The sequence below is a fragment of the Nomascus leucogenys genome, chromosome 12 (assembly GCF_006542625.1).
Source record: "Nomascus leucogenys isolate Asia chromosome 12, Asia_NLE_v1, whole genome shotgun sequence".
Lineage (NCBI taxonomy): Eukaryota > Metazoa > Chordata > Mammalia > Primates > Hylobatidae > Nomascus > Nomascus leucogenys.
In genome coordinates, this window is record NC_044392.1 from 2,159,123 (window position 1) to 2,178,125 (window position 19,003).

The window sequence follows — 19,003 nt, forward strand, 5'->3', positions numbered from 1 at the left end:
GACAGGGTTTCGCCATGTTGGACAGGCTGGTCTTGAACTCCTGACCTCAGGTGATCCGCCCACCTTGGCCTCCCAAAGTGCTGGGGTTACAGGCGTGAGCCACTGTGCCTGGCCTAGAATCTTTATTTCTGTTTATTAATTGAGAAAAGGAACTAACCATTTTAGTTGAACATGAACTTCAGAGTCAGAAAGATCGTGGTTCAACTTCTTCCCTGAGAAAACACCAAATTGCAGATGACTGGTGCAGAGAGAGGACTCAGAGGCCCTCGGGGCCCTGGAATGGGAGGTCACAGTGGTTTTCACGGAGGCTTTGGCAGTAGCACTGGGGCCTGGATAGTGGTTGGGGTCAGGGCCTGGGCCATGAAGCTTGCAGAGGCAAGGATGAAGACAAGGAATGGATGCTTGTCACCAAGTTGGGCTACCTGGTCAAGGACATGAAGATCAAGTCCCTGGAGGAAATCCAGCTCTTCTCTCTGCCCATCGAGGAGTCTCAGATCACTGGCTTTTCCCTGGGGGCATCTCTCAAGGATGAGGTTTTGAAGACCATGCCTGCGCAAAAGCAGCCCTGCGCTGACCAGCACACCAGGTTCAAGGTGTGTGTTGCCATTGGGGACTACAGTGGCCACGTTGGTCTGGGTGTTAAGCGCTCCGAGGAGGTAGCCACTGCCATCCGAGGGGCCATCACCCCGGTCAGTCTCTCCATTGTCCCTGTGCAGAGAAGCTACTGGGGGAATAAGATCAGTTAGCCCCCACTCCATCCCTTGCAAGGTGACAGGCTCCTGTGGCTCTGTGCTGGTGTGCCTTATCCCTGCCCCACTGAGGCAATGGCATCACCTTGGCCCCTGTGCCCAAGATGCTGCTGATGGCTAGTACAGACCAGTGCTACACCTTAGCCAGGTGTACTGCATCACAACAGAAAGAAAAAGTACTACCCCAGCAGACAGCCCACAACCTGAGTACCCTGGAGCTGTAAGAGCTGAGAAATCAGCTGGACACGGTGGCTCACGCCTGTAATCCCAGCACTTTTGGGAGGCCGAGGTGGGCGGATCACCAGGTCAGGAGTTCGAGACCAGCCTGGCCAACATAGTGAAGCCCCGTCTCTACTAAAAGTACAACAAATTAGCCAGGTGTGGTGGCACGCGCCTGTAGTCCCAGTTACCCGGGAGGCTGAGGCAGAAGAATCACTTGAACCCGGGAGGTGGAGGTTGCAGTGAGCCGAGATGGCGCCACTGCGCTCCAGCCTAGGCAACTGAGACTCCATCTCAAAAAAAAAAAAAAATAAGCTGATAAATCATGGGCATAGCATAACCCAAAGCTGCACTGCCACCTGGGCAACTTCGCCAAGGCCACCTTTGGTGCCATCTCCAAGAATTATAGCTATCTGACCCCCAACCTCTGAAGAGAGACCATATTCATCAAGTTTCCCTATCAGGAGTTCACTGACCATCTCATCAAGACCCAGACCAGAGTCTCTGTGCGGAGGACCCAGGCTCCAGCTATGTATACAATATAGAGTTTTGTTTTGTTTTTGTTTTTTGAGACAGGGTTGCCCGGGCTGGAGTGCAGTGGCATGACCACGGCTCACTGCAGCCTTAACCTCCAGGGCTCAAGCAATCCTCCTGCCTCAGCCACTCCCTAACTCCAGTAGCTGGGACTACAGGCATGCACCACCGCCCCCAGCTAATTTTTTTTGTGTGTTTTTTGTAGAGACAGGGTTTTGCCATGTTGCCCAGGCTGGTCTGGAACTTGGGCTCAAGTGAGCCGCATGCCTCGGCCTCCCAAAGTGCTAAGATTACAGGTGTGAGCCACTGCCCTGGTCAACGGAGTTTTTACACAAAAAAAAAATAAAATGAATTAAGCCTGTTAAAAAAAAAAAAAAAAAAAGGTCTGGATTCAAAGATCTTGGTTCTGCCACTTACTAGTTAAAAATAGTAATTTTAACTCTGAGAAGCCTCAGATGATGTTTTTGTTTGGTTTTGTTTTTCTGACCTGGAAAATGGGGATAACAGAACCTCCATTATAAGGTGGCTGTGACAAATAAATAAGATCATGTATATCAAAGTGTGGTCTCCAGACCAGCTGCATTAACATCACCTGTGAAGTAGCCCCACTTCTGACATACTGAATCAGAAACCCTGGGCATGGGGCCCAGCAATCTGTGTTACAACACACCCTCCAGGAATTCTGGTGTAGTTCAAGTTTGAAAACCACTGATATATATGTAGTACGCCCAGTACCCAATTGGCACTCAACAAATGATCCTCACTGTCATCACTATTGCTTACTATTGACAGTTCTAGCATATTCCCTCTGAGATGTTGAGTTAGGTATGTATCTTTTCCCCCTCATGTCCTACAAACACTGTATGTCTTAATATCTGGTTTGTCTGCTAATGCAATCTATCACCCACAAAGCTGCCCTTTAATATAAGGTAGTCTTCTGGTCTTTCCTTGCATACTTGCAGTAATAGGTAGCTCACTATTTGTCTGGGCAGGGTAAACCCCCTGGTCAAGCCTGTTCATACAGGCATGCCAACTGCGTATGCACTGTAAAGACCTTCCCCTAAAGGCCTCTTCTCCAAGGTCCCTCAGCTGTGCTTAGGTCTCTCTTCAGCTTCAGGGTAGCTGTCCTGTATGTCTGAGCCTCAAATGAAGCTTGATCAGCCCCGAGGAGCAGGGGAAGTTTCCTTCTCAAATCTGGGACCATGTTTCTACTTGCTTGCCTGGTGTTTTGGCAGCCACTTCACCCCGCTGACTCACTCTGGTCTGAGGTCACCCAAAACCCCCAAGCCTTTTTCTCAGGAACTGCAGGCACTTGTGTCGGCTGGGTCACTCCAGCCCTTGATGTGTGCAATTCACTTCTTAAAAATAACATTACTTTCAAATTATGAAAGACATGCTTGATATAGTAAGTTAGGAAAACACAAAGGGAAGAAACCTCACTGGTAATGATCATCCTAAAATTGACATCTAATTTTCAAAAAAAGGATCCTAGATTCTGGTATTCAAGAAAAAAAAAAAAACCCCACTTAAGCAATTTCCATTTCTGGGGTAAAGAAAAGAATCAGAGAAAATGAAACTAATCTACCATAGGAATAATTGTGAATTCCAGCATATATGGACATCTCTTGTCTCATAATTCAAATGTACATCAATGCATAATAGTGTAAACTCATCCCCCCAGAGACTACCATTGCTACTCTTTTGGATATAGTCTCCAGTCCTTTGCAGTTACCATCCTGTATTTTTTAACTTAACTCTAGGTCTAAATTTAGCACTGAATTTGGAGATAGACAAACCTGATTCAAATTCTGGCTTTTGTACTTATGAGTTATACCACTTTGGAAATTCATTTAACCTCCTGAAGCCTCAATTTCCTCATCTGTAAAAGGGAGCTGATAATATCTGCTTCCCGGGTTTGTTGTAAAGATGGAAATTAATGAGGGCCAGGTGAGGTGGCTCACACCTGTAATCCCAGCACTTTGGGTGGCTGAGGTGAGCAGATCGGCTGAGGTCAAGAGTTCGAGACCAGCCTGGCCAACATGGTGAAACCCCATCTCTACTAAAAATACAAAAATTAGCTGGGCGTGGTGGTGCTCGCCTGTAATCCCAGCTACTCGGGAGGCTGAGGCAGGAGAGTCACTTGAACTTGGGAGGCGGAGGATGCAGTGAGTGGAGGTCATGCCACTGCACTCCAGCTTGAGTGACAGAGTTCATCTCGAAAAAAAAGGCCGGGTGTGGTGGCTCATGTCTGTAATGCTAGCACTCTGGGAGGCCGAGGTGGGCAGATCACGAGGTCAGGAGATCGAGACCATCCTGGCTAACAAGGTGAAACCCCATCTCTACTAAAAATACAAAAAAATTAGCCGGGCATGGTGGTGGGCGCCTATAGTCCCAGCTACTCAGGAGGCTGAGGCAGGAGAATGGCGTGAACCCAGGAGGCGGAGCTTGCAATGAGCAGAAATTGCGCCACTGCACTCCAGCCTGGACAACAGAGCGAGACTCTGTCTCAAAAAAAAAAAAAAAAAAAAGAAATTAATGAGAATAAAGCTTCTGGCACACAGTAAATGCCTTCAGTTTGTATTGGGCTTGCTACTATTAACTCTTCATCTGGCCAACTACTGCTCCCTTCTTCCTCCAAGTTAGATGCTGTCCCCCTTTGTATCTTCCCCGCCTTGCTGCTCTCACACATCACACTCCCCCTCTGTCTTGCTGCTGTCCCGTGTCTATCTTTGTGTTATAGCATCAGACACGACACAGTGCCCCTCTACCCTATAAGCTCCTCCAGGGCAGGACCATGTCCACCTTATTCTTTTCTGTGTCCCCAGGGTCCAGCAGAAGGCATGACCCAGTGTGGCTGTCAGGTTAGAATGGGCTGGGTAAGAATTTGTGATGGAGGCCGGGTGTTGTGACTCATGCCTGTAATCCCAGCACTTTAGGAGGCTGAAGTGGGTGGATCACCTGAGGTCAGGTATTTGAGACCAGCCTGGCCAACATGGCGAAACCCTGTCTCTACTAAAAATACAAAAAAAAAAAATTAATTAGCTGGGCTTGGCGGTGCGTATCTGTAATCCCAGCTACTCGGGAGGCTGAGGCAGGAGAATTGCTTGAACCCAGGAGGTGGAGGCTGCAGTGAGCCGAGATCATGCCACTGCACTCCAGCCTGGGCAACAGAGAGAGACTCCATCTCAAACAAACAAACAAAAATAACGTGTTGATGGAATGAATAAACTTAGAAGAGATTGAATGCATGAATGGACGAATGCATGAATGAGTAATAGCAGGTATCAACCAGTGGAATCCTCTTTCTCCTAGGGATAGAATCCTCCACCTCCCAGACTCCATCTCAAAAAACAAACAAAAAGAATGTGTTGATGGAATGAATAAATTTAGAAGAGATTGAATGCATGAATGAAGGAGCAGGGCTCCTGCCTGGCACAGGCTGGGATGAGAGGCTCTGCCCCTCATAGCGAGAGCGTCGCTAGGGGCAGAGCCATCACGGGTCAGGGGTGAAGGAAGGGGGGCAGGGTGGGGCTGGAGTGGTGGGAGACTTGTAGCCCAGGTAGGGGGGTGGCCTTGTCTAACTTGGTGGGGCTAGAACCCGAGTACTGATGCAACCAAGCTGGTTTCCTACTGCAGCTGCACTCTGGCTCTCACAGTTTCTGTCACCCCATCACTGATGACTGAGGTGTGACCTACAGGAGGACCTGGCCTACAGAGCAGAGAAACAGAGGCCTTAGGGATAAGGGGCGGCAGCCTGGCTGGCTGGCCGATGAATCCAGGTCCAAGCTTAGCGGGTACTTACTGCTGCCAGGTCCAGCGCCAGCCAGTTCACCTGCTGTGCAACCCTAGCTAAGACATGTCTCTTCCCCCCGCCTCAGTTTCCCCATCCTGGGGGACTCTTCCTGCTTTGGCATCATTAGAAGTCTTACCTCTCTCCCAGGCAATCTTCAAAAAATTTTCTGATAGCAGAACAAAAACCAAAACCTGATACTCGATACCTCTTTTGAGTCCACCAAGCAGCCCCTTAAGAGAAGCAGAGAGCTCAGAGTCAGGCTGAAAAGCTGTGTTACCCTAAGTTACTTCCCTCTCTTCAGTTTCCTTTCCTGTAAAATGGCCATTGATAATGACTATTTCCATTCCCACAGGATAGCTGTGAGGATTAAGTGAGCTGTTGGATGTAAACTGCTTTGCAGGGGTTGGGAGCATGACTCTCACTCTCAGAGAGGCAGTAGCTTCAAGCCCAACCTTTCCTGAGGCCAGCCCCCCACACGCCCTCAGCTTGTGGCAGCAGCAGAGATGGGAGGGCCTCCTGGGACATTCCTGAGCCTGGTGTGGCCACAGCTGAAGAAGCAAGTCTGCATATACTCTGTGGTGAGAGCCTGGCTGGTCTCAGGGCTTGCAGGGAAGGGAGTTTTTAGAGAAGGAAATGGTTGTGGTGAGACAGAATGATGGAGCAACTTCTTGGGGATCTGGGTGGAAAGCCCCCACTCCTGGTATGTTCTCATGGTGGGATGTGGAGCAGATAATGCAGCCCTGCACCAACCTCATTCACTATCAGAAAGTACCTGGTGTTCACCGACTGCTGGGCTAGAGCAGAAACAGGTTTTAACATGAAACCTCAGACCACTTGCCATTTCTGGGCCTCAGAACCTCCCTCCCTGCAAGCAATTACTAGGGTCATCTGGAGGCTGGTCCTGCCAGCCAAGCCTCTATTCTGCCACTCCAAGGGATGGGCCAGGAAAATAGCCTTTGGAGTTAGCTCCTGATTTGCTGGAGGCCGAGGCGGGCGGATCACGAGGTCAGGAGATCGAGACCATCCTGACTAACACGGTGAAACCCCGTCTCTACTAAAAATACAAAAAATTAGCCAGGTGTGGTGGTGGGCGCCTGTAGTCCCAGCTACTCGGGAGGCTGAGGCAGAAGAATGGCGTGAACCCGGGAGGTGGAGCTTGCAGTGAGCCGAGATTGCGCCACTGCACTCCAGCCTGGGCGACAGAGTGAGACTCCGTCTCAAAAAAAAAAAAAAAAAAAGATCCTTGGTCTCACTTAAACTCATCGCAACTCAGGGAAGGAGACAGAGCCAAGATTAAAGCCCCCAGTTCATCCCACCTTCCTAGCCAGGGCTTTTTCAGTAAAGAGATGTCCAGTGGGGAGTGGGGGTTGGTTCTTTGGTATCTAAGGTTTCCAGCTCAGCAGGAGTTAGGGAGGTTGGGGCCTGCAGGTTGGCAGAGGGTGCAAGGGCAGATGGAGGCCACAGGAAAGGGTCAGGTCTGGGGCAGGCAGGAAAGGGCTGGATCTGATTTCAGATGTATACCTCTCTGTGGGGCCTTAGGCAGCACTCACTTCTTTTCCTTTTCTTCTCTCTTCCTCCTCTTTCTTCTTCCCTTCCTCCCTCCCTCCCTTCCTCCTTTCTTCTTCCTTCTACTCTTCATTTCTTCCTCCTCCTCCTTCTTTTCTTGTTTTTTTTTTTTTTTTTTTTTTGAGACAGGGTCTTGCTCTGTCACCCAGGCTGGAGTGCAGTGGCGCGATCTTGGCTCACTGCAACCCCTGCTTCCCAGGTTCAAGTGATTCTCCTGCCTCAGCCTCTCAAGTAGCTGGGATTATAGGCATGCACCCCCACACTTGGCTAATTTTTGTATTTTTAGTAGAGATGGCATGTCACCATGTTGGCCAGGCTGGTCTTGAACTCCTGACCTCAAGTGATCCACCCACCTTGGCCTCCCGAAGTGCTGGGATTACAGGTGTGAGCTACCGCACCCAGCCTTCTTCTTTTTTATTTTTTTGAGACGGGGTCTTGCTCTGTCACCCAGGCTGGAGTGCAGTGGCACAGTCTCGGCTCATTGCAACCTTGACCTCCGGGGCTCAAGCAATCCTCCCACCTCAGCCTCTCAAGTAGCTAGGATTACAGGCATATGCCACCACACCAGGCTGATTTTTTACTTTTTTGTAGAGATAAGGTCCCACTATGCTGCCCAGGCTGGTCTTGATCTCTCGGGCTCAAGCAATCCTCCCGCCTTGGCCTCTCAAAGTGCTGAGATTACAAGCGTGAGCCACCATGCCTGGCCTGCAATTTTCATTTCTCAATCTTCCATCTCTTGAATCGTTTTTACCTCCATAAGAGGTAGCTCTGAAGGTCAAAGTGGAATGTATAAGATAATCAAAGTGTGGGTGCTCTGGGAATGAAAGGGACTGAAGAAACTATAGACATGGCAAATACATGCCCCTAAATGTATTCAAACACTTCAACTGCTCCCAGCTTGCTGACAAGTGATTTGTTATTGTTAGAACCCCCTCCCCCAGGTCCTCTAAAAACTCATCACCAGAACCCAAGTCTTTTCCTTAAGGGCCTAGAGGCCCTCCCAGTACCACAAAAGCTCCTGAATGGGATCAAGACCTTCTTAGGGCCCAAAGATACCCCCTCCCACTTCAGGGCTTGAGGGCGCAGTGTTCAAGGGCTTGGAGCTTCCTATAGCTTACAAGTCTCTGATGGTGGCACCCACATCCCTTAGAGAGATTACAGGGGCCTGCACTGCTTGCCCAGCATGGGGCTCATGCTCCATTTCATCCAAAAGCAGTTCTGTTTGCAATCTCAAGGGCAGAAATACCATAATTTGCTCTGAATGTCTGCACTGAGCTCTGGGGACCCTGGGCACTCTCAGGCTCAGAACAGGGTTGCTCCCAAGTCAAACATATCTCTCAGGCCACTATGGTATTCCTCCAGGAAGTTGTTTCCCAGGAAAGTCCCTGGAAAACAACTGGGAACGTGTGTCTGTCATTCAGGGGTAGCCTGGCTCAGGGCAAAGCTGGGAAAGACAGCAACAATTTTCCTCCATGATCTCACCAGGTTATCCTGGAGCCCAGAGATATGTGTTCTCATCCTAGTTCTGAGCTTGTTGTGACCACGGATGAATCACTTAGACTTTCCAGGTCTGTATGCCTGTGAATAGGGGGAGTGGGCCCTATCTCACAGAGGATCCAGCAATATTAAAGATATGAAAATTCTTTGCTGTTGACATTTGAATAATGGGAGAAAAATACCAGTGGGAGGGAACTGCAAATTAGTGGGCCTTGAGTCAGACAGACCAGAGTTTTGGCTCCGGACTTCCCTTACTGGCCAGATGACCCGAAACAGGTCATCTCGTACTTGGTAACACTCTTCCTGTGCTGTTTCAGGAAGCCGGTTCTCTAGAACCTCATGTTCAAACTGCAACTCAGGGATATTGTCCCTGTCTGTGCAGGGAGGTCAGCTTATTGGTATGATCACATCTTTAGCATCTGTCTTCCCAGCCAGACTGAGGGCTCCCAGCAAGAATTTTGTCTGGCCTGTTCTCCAGACGCCAACATGGGGCCTGGCCCATAGGTGCTCCCTGTTTCTGTAACACCTACAAGTTCTTTCAGTCTCGGCTGCCTCGCTAGGCTGCTGGAGAAACCCAGAAGGTAGACGATGAGACCCACAAGTATGAGGCATTTGGAATGCATGGGCTACCCTGTGAAGAACTTTACCTGAGGTTGGAAGGGGGCAGAGTGCCCTGAACAGGAAGGCACAGGGTGGCCTTTGGCCTCCAGGGAAGGGAGGAAGTATGAGACACAGGAGGAAATGCAAGCAGCAGGAGGAAGAGTGTTACTAAGCTGGGACTCCAGAGGCTCGAGGCCCTCCCCAGTGCCTGTGAAGCCTGTGTGTGGGCTCTGCTCCTTGTAGCCTTGAGCTGTGGCTCAGGAACTTGGCACTCAGTCCAGTCCCTGCGGCCTCCCACCTGCCCTGTAGCCCCATCTCCTTGCACTCACACTCCTCCCCACCATCTGCCACATGGAGCTCACTCTTTCCTCAACACCTGGCCTTTTCTGTCTCCAGACCACTGCGCAGGTTGTTCCCTCAATAGGAATGCACATCCCCTTCTCTACCTGGAAGGTGCAGTAGCTCCACGTCCTTCCTACAGGGAAGCCATCCAGGACACTGCAGACAGTCAGTTGCTCTCTCCATGGAGCCCTGCAGCTCTTTGGGCATCCTTCTCGCTATGCAGTGCAGTACTTCCTTCTCTCTATGCAGTGCAGCACTTACCACACTGGGTTGATGGCTGGTTTTCCTGTCTGTCTCGCTCCACACCCCCCCTCCACCCCCATCACCCCCTGACAACCAACTGGGAGCTACTTGAAGGCAGGGATCAGCTCAGCTTCTCTCTGTGGCCCCAGTGCCCAGCAGGCCTTGGTACCAAGGAGAGATCCTAAATAACCTGGGGCCTGGGTTCTATGCAGGAGGGACTACTTTGTGGTATCCCAAATGTCCAGCCTGTCACAGATGATATTAGGGAGGAAGGTCACGGACAGGAGCAATCTTATTCAACTGCCTTCCAGGAAACTGAGGGCAATGGAGGGGTAGGGATTTGCCCAAGCTCCCGCAGCACATCAGCCACCAAGTTGGGCCTGGAACTCAGGGGTCCTGGTGCTTGGTCCCCAGCTCTAGCTGTAGCAGCCTTGAACAGTGTCCAGGCATTGAGCCAGGGTGTCTGGAGGCCCCAGGGGACCAACCCATGCAGCTGATCACTCCACTCTGGCTCAGCCCCTTTGGTCCGGCTCTCAGCCAAAGGCAGCACGAGGCTCTGGCTGCCCCTGCCAAAGGTCACGCCTTCAGCAATTTGGGAAGGTGGCCAGGCCACTTCCCTCAGACACAGCAAGACCTGGAGCAGCGTCTCTATTGGACTATGGGCTCTGAGGCTGGTGTCCCAGGTGGACAGTGTCCTTCTTGCCAACTTGATTAGAACCTGGTTAAACCTGAGGTAACAATCTGAAGCTCACAGAGCAAAGCACAGTATGGAATATGAGTTCAACAAATGTTCATTAGCGTATCATTATTACTGTGACGACGGTGAGATCCTACCCAGCACAGTAACTAAAAGCACAGGCCCTGAAGTGTGCCAGCCAGAGTGCAGTCAGGCCTGCCATTTACCAAGTTATGCAAGTTATTTAATTTTTTTATGCCTCAGTTTTTGAAACTTAAAAGGAGAATAATAGTATCTGTCTCATAGGGCCCTAGGAGAATTAAATTATTTAAAATGCATAAGGTGGCCCAGCGCGGTGGCTCATGCCTGTAATCCTAGCACTTTGGGAGGCCAAGGTGGGCAGACTGCTTGAGGCCAGGAGTTCGAGACCAGCCTGGCCAACATGGCGAAACCCCATCTTTACTAAAAATGTAAAAATTAGCTGGGCATGGTGGTGTGCGCCTGTAGTCTCAGCTACATGGGAGGCTGAGGCATGAGAATCACTTGAACTCAGGAGGCGCAGGTTGCAGTGAGTGGAGATCACACCACTGCACTCCAGCCTGGGCAACACAGTGAGGGTCTATATAAAAAAATAAAATAAAATAAATGTATAAGGTAATTAGAATGGGGCCTGCAGAGAGTAATCAGAGTAAGTGTTAACTGTTGTTAATACTATTAAGTGGCCAAAAGCCTTGGGCTAACAGAACACCCCTGGCCTCCGCCCTGGCCTCTCTCTCCTGCTCCACATTAAAACACAAACTGACCACATCGTCCCTTCCCTGCTTGAAAAGCTTCAATAACTGGCTCTAAAATCACTTATCACAACCCAGTGTGATAAGTGCATCCAAACCCTTTGCATGAGAGTAAGGTCTGCTCTTCCTTGTCCTCTGCCTGCTTCCCTAGCTGCTTCTCCCAGCCCGCTTCCATTCTTCCCATGTTCCTTCAGCCATACGCATACCCACTGACCCTGGAACCTGCTGTGCTTTTTCATGCTTCCATGCCTAGTACAAGCTCTAGTGTCTTTCTGTCTTTCACCACCCAGCAGATTCCTGCTCAATTTCCCGTGTGTCCAAAGTAGTTGATCTCTCCTGTGTCCCCTTCATGCTCCAGATATCCTTTCATCCCAGCACACATCACCCAGTATTACAATGGACTGTTTACATGTGAGTTTCTCTCTGGACTGTGAGTGCTTCCAGGGTTGGACTGTACCCTTTGCTTCCTGAATCCTTTTTGCCTGCCTTGATGCCAGCAGGCCTGTGGCAGAACCTCAATGTTTGTGGAAGAAGCGAGACTCCCAACTACCTATCCCTGCATCAGAGACGCAGCTCTGATCAGTTGGTGCTAGGCGTGGCAGGGTAGAGACTGAGACCTACTCTTTGTCTTTGAAGGAGCCCCAGTCCCCTGGAGAAGATGAGTCCATGTATTTACAAATAAAAGGGTGCTGAGGCTGCATGAGTGGAGTGTCGGCCAATCACATTTTCAGGAGACAAATTAGAGGTTGCCAGGTGGGTGTGGAGAGGAAGAAGACATAGGAGGAGAAACAGGGAGGTAATGATTTCATGGAACTCTAGGTGGTTGTTTTACGTGAGCATAAAATTAAGAGAAAGATGAAGCCAGACAGGCCTTGTGTGGCAAGATGAAGAGTCTAGACTTTAGCATGCATGCAGAACTCTTCCCCGGCCCCTAATTCTAGGAACTCTTGGCCCAAGGAGGGGTTTCTAGGGCATTTCTTTGTTTCCTACAGCAGCAATACAAGCTGAGGTATGAACCTAGAAGGGAAAGGCAGCCCAATTTATAACACACATTTAATTTGACACAGCTTATCTGATTCTCACAAAACTCTGCCCCAAGTGGCTGCCTGGCAAACTCCTACTAACCCTTCAAGGTGTGGCTCAGATGTCCCCTACTTTGAGGCCTTCCCAGATCCACTTAAGCTAAGTTGATCGCTCCCTGATCTATGTTTTCCATTGCTCTCCATTAAGTCTCTCTGATTTTATATCCATCTCCTCTGCTAGACTGGGAGGTCCTTGGGGGCAGGCACTGTCTCAGTCATCTTTGTTTCTTGGTCTCCAAGGCCCAGCAAAGATAAGGCAAGAGTAAATCTGTTGAATCAATAAATGTGGTATTACTGTGTCTATTTTGCAAATAGGGAAACTGAGGCTCAAAGACTGTGAGTGATACATTCAAGGCCACCTAGTAAGGAGCAGAACCAAGACCTAGGCCTGGTCTGAAGAATCCATCTGGTGAGGAGGGAAGGCACAAGGTTTCACATGGTTAAGGTCAGAGTTTGGCGAGCGTTCAAAGGAATTGTGCTTTGGTTCTGATCCCCGCTGCCCCGAAAACAGCACAGCTGAGGGAAGAACTTCACATTCTGCACTACCTCTGTGATGACCTGAGGTCAGGCCACTTACTTCACTAATGCAAACTTCCCAGGTGACCACTGTCTACTTTACTCACCAGCGTCATAGCTCCAGGCACAAGCCTCTCAGCCAGACAAGCTGGGTCCAAGTCTCAACCTCAACACTTACTGTGTGACCCCTGGGTTTCAGTTTCTCATCTGTAAAATGGGAATAATGATGATACCAAACTTGCAGGTCATTGTAAGGGTTGAGATAATGCATACAGAGAATTTTTTTTTTTTTTTTTTTTTTGAGATGGAGTTTTGCTTTATCGCCCAGGCTGCAGTGCAGTGGCACAATCTTGGCTCATCGCAACCTCTGCCTCCCGGGTTCAGGCATTTCCCCCACCTCAGTCTCCCGGGTAGCTGGGACTAAAGGAGTGCACCACCATGCCTGGCTAATTTTTGTATTTTTGTAGAGACGGGGTTTCGCCATGTTGGCCAATCTTGTCTCGAACTCCTGACCTCAGGTGATCCACCTGCCTCAGCCTCCCAAAGTGTTGGGATTACAGGCATGAGCCACCACGCCTGGCATACAGAGGGTTTAGCACGATGTCTGGCACATGGGAAATGTTCCTTCCTTCCCACCTCCCTACCCCATTGCCCAAATCTTTTATCTCTTCAGGGTTTGGCTCCAGTCTCTCATCCTCCTCCATGAAGTCTCCCTGCTCTGACTGCTGCAACCTTCACTCATAGCCCTCTAACTCCAGCAGCCCTTGTTTATGCCACACAATTCAGGGTATTCAATTGAGCTGGATTCCTATTGGTTACATCCTCAGGATCCAGACCGCTTTCCCCTTCCCCAAAGTCTCAGTTCCCATCAGGAATCTATGTAGTTTCAGGGAAGCTGATTCTACTCTCTCCCTCCCCTATCTCCCCAATTCTAAGGGTGAGGCACATGATCTAGGCTAAGCCAGTAAACAACCCTTGCCACTAATTGCTGATTCAGAGGTGGGCATGTAATCTTATTCAGTTCACAGTGACTCTCAGGACTTTTGCTGGGAATTCTGTGATACAGGGTCGCTGTATTTCCTCTCTTGTTCTGGATGTTGTGGAGTACAGATATGACGTCTGGAACTGCTGCAGTCATTTTGCTACCGTGACACAGACAAGCCTGATGATACCAAGGGGGCAGTCAGAGACTGGCACATAAGTGAAGTCCTGACCACACCATGCCTGACTGCTGGGCTCCACTAGACTTTTCAGTTGCATGAGTCAACAAATGTCCTTTATTAAGCCAGTTTTCTGTTATTTACAACTCAAAGCATTCTGATTTAAACATCTAGTTAAATGATTTTGTTTAGGTCACCAAGAGATGTATTTATTCACTTGTATGTTGACTAGGTCCCTGCCACATACAAGTACTGTGCTGGATGCTAGGATTTAATGATGAACAGCATTAATGTGGTACTATTCTCATCAGGGAGCCCAAGCATGACGTATAGTATGGCAAAAAGAATTAGAGATTAAAATGCCTGGGTTTAGGGGATGGCTCTGATGTTGTATTTAACTTCCTCAGTATCCATCTTACCTCCTTTGGATAGCAGAACCCTGACTTTTCTTTGGGAAGCCATCTAAAGGCCTGGTCAGTGGACCCAAGCCTGGTCAAGAGGCATATTCCATGCTCCTGGCCACAGCAACTAATTCAGCGATGGGCATAAAAGTCAGCCGTGAGACTGCAAACTTTAACAACAGGTCCTCTCCTGCTGGGGTCACTAAACTGGGGAAACATAAGCCTGGGTTTCCTTAAGCTGAAAAAGAGTGCTAAGACTAGTTAATCTCTGAGAGTTGGTAGCAATAAACTTTTCTGACTTCACCCATTATTCAACTAGATATTATTAGTGCCTCCTCCATGCCTGGCTCTGGGCTGCATGATAGGAAAAGAGGGATGAGGCAGACTTATTCATTTACCTTTCGAGACTCAGCTAAACATACACAGTATAGCCATACAAGGGGTAATCAGAGGGCACCAACTCAGCCTGAATTGTTAGTTTTGTGTTTTAAAATTATGTGACATGTTAAACATAGAAAAATTAGAAGACATACTAAAAATTTTAAAACAAACATCTCCCTTAGTTCAACCACTCAGCTATGATCATTGTTAACATTTTCATCTATATGCACCCGGACGCTTTTCTATGTACATAAACTTTTAAACAAACAAACAAAAAATACCAAATGCAATGTGGTATAAAGGGTTGGCGCCTGGATAGAAAAGACATTAGTGGAAAAGCTAGTGAAAACCAAATATAGTCAGTCTAGTAATGTACCAATGTTAATCTCTTAGTTTTGACAAATGTTCCATACTTAAGTAAAATGTTAACATTAGGGGAAACTAGGTGAAGTATATACAGAAACTCTCTATACTATTTTTAGAACCTTTCTGTAAACTTAAAATTACTCCAAAATAAAAAGTTTCCTTTTAAAAATAGATCCATTCTTTAACCAGACATGGTGGCGCACAAGACCAGCCTGGGCAACATATGGAGATCCTGTCTCCAGGAGGATAAAAAAAAAAAAAAGAAGCATATTCCATTCTGTATTGTTTTAAAACCTTTGTTTATTCACTTAATAAATTTACCATAAAATCTGTCTTAAAATGACTTATTTCGTGATCACATACTATTCCATCCCATGAATGAATCAGCCAATCTCCCCTTTTGTTGGAAATTTAGGTTGTTTCCAATTCTAACCCTGTTATAAAGAATGCTTTCTGCACATATTTAGTCATTTCCTTGGGGGACATGTACAAACTGGAATTGCTGAGCCAGAGCTGCTAGCTAGGAAACACTTACTGAGCACTACGGGAGTCACTGTTCTAAAACACCTGATAGACATGAACTCATCCTGTCAACAGCACAAAGAGAGAGGTACTGTTCTCATTCCCTTACCACAGGACAATTTTCAAAGGTTTCCAAAACATGAGCCCACATATTCTCACTAAAGACTCTCACGGCCCACTCCAGCACCTCACTGGTGTCACGTGCACACAGATCTACCCCATCATGTTCTTTTGTGCTCCCTCCTATTTTGGCCTCAAGATAGGAGCAGGTACAGCCAGGCCAAGGTGTGGTTTCAGCAGTTGAAGATGCTCCCCTCATCTTCGACTATAGAATGTCCTACTCTCAGTAAGCTTTGGGGGTGCCAAGACCGTTGCTATCTGGTTGGCTGCCATGTCAGGACCACAATGTCTCCTGCCAGCCTGGAGTAGAATCAGCATCCCTGGGGAAGATAACACTGATTCCCATCTCCACTCAGGGGCACATCTGGCAGCTCAGGAAACACCCCAGTGAAAAGCAACCTGTTCGGGTTTGGTACAGAATTCCAAAGGGGATGAGGTGGCACTGAGGAACAGGAATGGGTAAAGATACCTATTCTGAAATAGCTGGTAGCCATGGTAAGGTCCTTTTTTCCTCAGCAAACGGCCTTGGGAAAGGACACAGAAAGGAGCATTTATTGGGCAGCTGCTATTTCTCAATTCATATGAACTTCACCACTCTTCTAGATGAGTGCTATGACCCTCATTTTACAGATGAGTTCACTGAGGCTTACAGGTTGAGTATCTCCCTCAAGGCACATAGTAAGCTACTGTTAGGGCCAAGATCTAACCACAGACCATCTTTGTCATCCTCAGAACTCATGCCCATACCACTAGACACATGACTGGAAAAGAGAGCTGACAATAAAATTGAAGGACTTCCCCCGCTTCAGCCCCACAGCAAAGTATCGCCTGATTCATGGTCAAAGCACAGACTGTGGGGTGTGTTTAGGGGAGGGAGGAAGAGTGGCACATGGGCTGAGCTTAAAGCGGCCCATCAAATCTCTATGTACGTATCCTTGTCTTTTGCTCTTCTGCATTCTTGACATTATTCATGAGTTGAAAAACTTCCCTTCTATGGTCACTGTGCTTTGTTTGAAAAACTTCTAATCAGATACAGATTTCCCAAGAACTCTGGTAGGGGTTCTCTAGGTCAGCAGTCCCCAAGATTTTTGGCACCAGGGACTAGTTTCGTGGAAGACAATTTTTCCACAGTCCAGGGTGAAACTGTTCCACCTCAGATAATCAGGCATTAATTAGATTCTCACAAGGAGCGGGCAACCTACATTCCTCACATGCACAGTTCACAATAGGGTTTGTGCTCCTATGACAATCTAATGCCACTGCTAATCTGATAGGAGGTGGAGATCAGGCGGTAATGCTCACTTGCCTGTCGCTCACCTCCTGCTGGTGGTAGTCGTGGCCTGGGGGTTGGGGACCCCTGCTTGAGGTTAAAGCAGCCCAGAGCACCAGTGGCCGCTGTACCTTCCCTTGTGCTGTGCCCTCAGCTGGAATGCTGCCACCCTCTGCATGGAGTCACCCAGATCCCACTTCCTTCACAAAGCTACCTTCTTCTCTGCAGTCTGACCTCCTGCGCATAATTAGCCCTTCCTTTACACTCTGCTTCTCTTCCAAAATAGACTCAAGGCAGTTTACAACACACATGAGCACAAAAATGCTAAACACAGAACTAAGATTGGGCTGGTGTTGGAATTTTATTAAGAAACCATGGCTGAGGAATGATTAACAACTGAACACAAGACGTAGTTTTGAGTTTCCTCACAGCCAGGACAAGAAGGAAAACAGTAGAAAATGAAGCATTTCTTTATTTTTTTTTTTGAGACAGAGCCTCACCCTGTCACCCAGGCTGGAGTGCAATGGCGCGATCTCTGCTCACTGCAACCTCCGCCTCCCGGGTTCAAGCAATTCTCCTGCCTCAAACTCCTGAATAGTTGTGATTACAGGTGGGCGCCACCATGCCCGGCTGATTTTTTTGTATCTTTAGTAGAGACGGGGTTTCACCATGTTGGCCAGGCTGGTCTCAAACTCCTGACCCTGTGATCCGCATGCCCCTGCCTCCCAAAGTGCTGGGATTACAGGCATGAGCCACCGTGCTCAGCCAAAAACGAAGCATTTCTTATCTAGTAGAAGAAAGAAGACCAGCTAAACAGGAAGCATAATGAACTCCTGGCTAAGCTCAGAGGAATTTGTCTGGAAAACCCTTACAGAACACCACACAATCAAATTATTTGCTCCATAGCAACTTTACCACCGAAGTGCAGATCCGTTTGGCTTATTGGCTTGAGGGCTATCGGCACAGGATCTAAGCCAATGTTGTTTTGCCCTCTGATACTTTGTCTTTCCATTTCCACCTGCTTTCTGCTGGGGGCACCTCAATCTGGACTGGGCACCTGGAGGGGGCCCTCTGTGAGAGCAGCTCATCATCACACTGCCATGGATGACTCTAAACCCAGAACTGCTGCATTCCCAAGACATCAGAAACACACTGCTCCCTCTGGAGTTATGAATAATGCAACACCATCAGCCACACAGAGCTGCAGTCTGAGAGAGCTGCCTGTGACTCAACAGCCTACATACACACCCTCCCCTGGCCACCTTTTCCAGAACCAGGAGATAACAGTGGAGGACAGGGGATGGGAACCGGCTCCTTCCCCCAACATAACTCGCCCCTCTGGCCTTTCTGGAATATGGGTGATTCCAGGAGCTATGTAAATCCCGCACATTCAAGCTTTAATACCAACAACAAGGAAACAACACAGGATGGCAAAACAGAAAAAGGTCTTACCTGTGGCAGGTCCTTCACTGTAACAGAGCAAACCTACTCGAGTTTCTCTTTTTGTTTAGATCCATGGCTTATAGCCTTTTCTGTATCATGAGTGCCTTTGAGATCATTTCGTCTCTCCCCAGCGAAGTGTCAAAGCAATTGGCACAGTGTTAAGAGGCTGGGGTGTGGAGCCAGACTTGGACTCAGGCTCTGGTTCTGCCATTATCAGATGTCTAAACCTCAAAGTCTACAGACATACCATAGAGATAAAAGCAGTACTTACCTCCACAGGGTTATCAAGAATAATAAATGAGATAATGCATGCAGAACCTCCCACACGGTTAAGAATTTAATATGTTAGACTATTAGTAATTATGAAAACACAAATAATGCTGCATATAATTTCAGAGGTCCATGATTTCTAGGGGATCCTTAGCCTGGTTCCAGATGGTCAGTAAGACAACTTTCATCAATGCCTACATTTTCCCTCTGAATTCCATCTGTGTTTACTAAGCATCTGCTGTGTCCTGGGCAGTCCAACCCACATGAGTATCTTGGTCACCAGTGTCATCAGCACCTTTGAGGGGTAGGGATTATTCCCATTCTACTGATGAGGTGAGATAACTTGTTCAAGGTCGCATGGTGAAGTTGCTGTTGAAATCTGTCTTCTGACTCGTTGCTCTGTCTTCATCTGAGGAAAGACTTGTGAGGCTTCTGAGGAGGCTGCTCTCCATCCTGCTGTGT

General features: G+C 48.3%; 1 long non-coding RNA gene across 1 annotated transcript in view; it reads left to right on the forward strand.

Moving 5' to 3' along the window:
* The first annotated feature begins 348 nt into the window (after positions 1-348).
* Positions 349-19,003, forward strand: part of LOC105740624 — a 44,339-nt gene continuing 25,684 nt past the window's right edge. The window contains exon 1 of the long non-coding RNA XR_004032553.1: positions 349-593. This is a non-coding gene — a long non-coding RNA (uncharacterized LOC105740624). The remainder of the gene's footprint in view (positions 594-19,003) is intronic.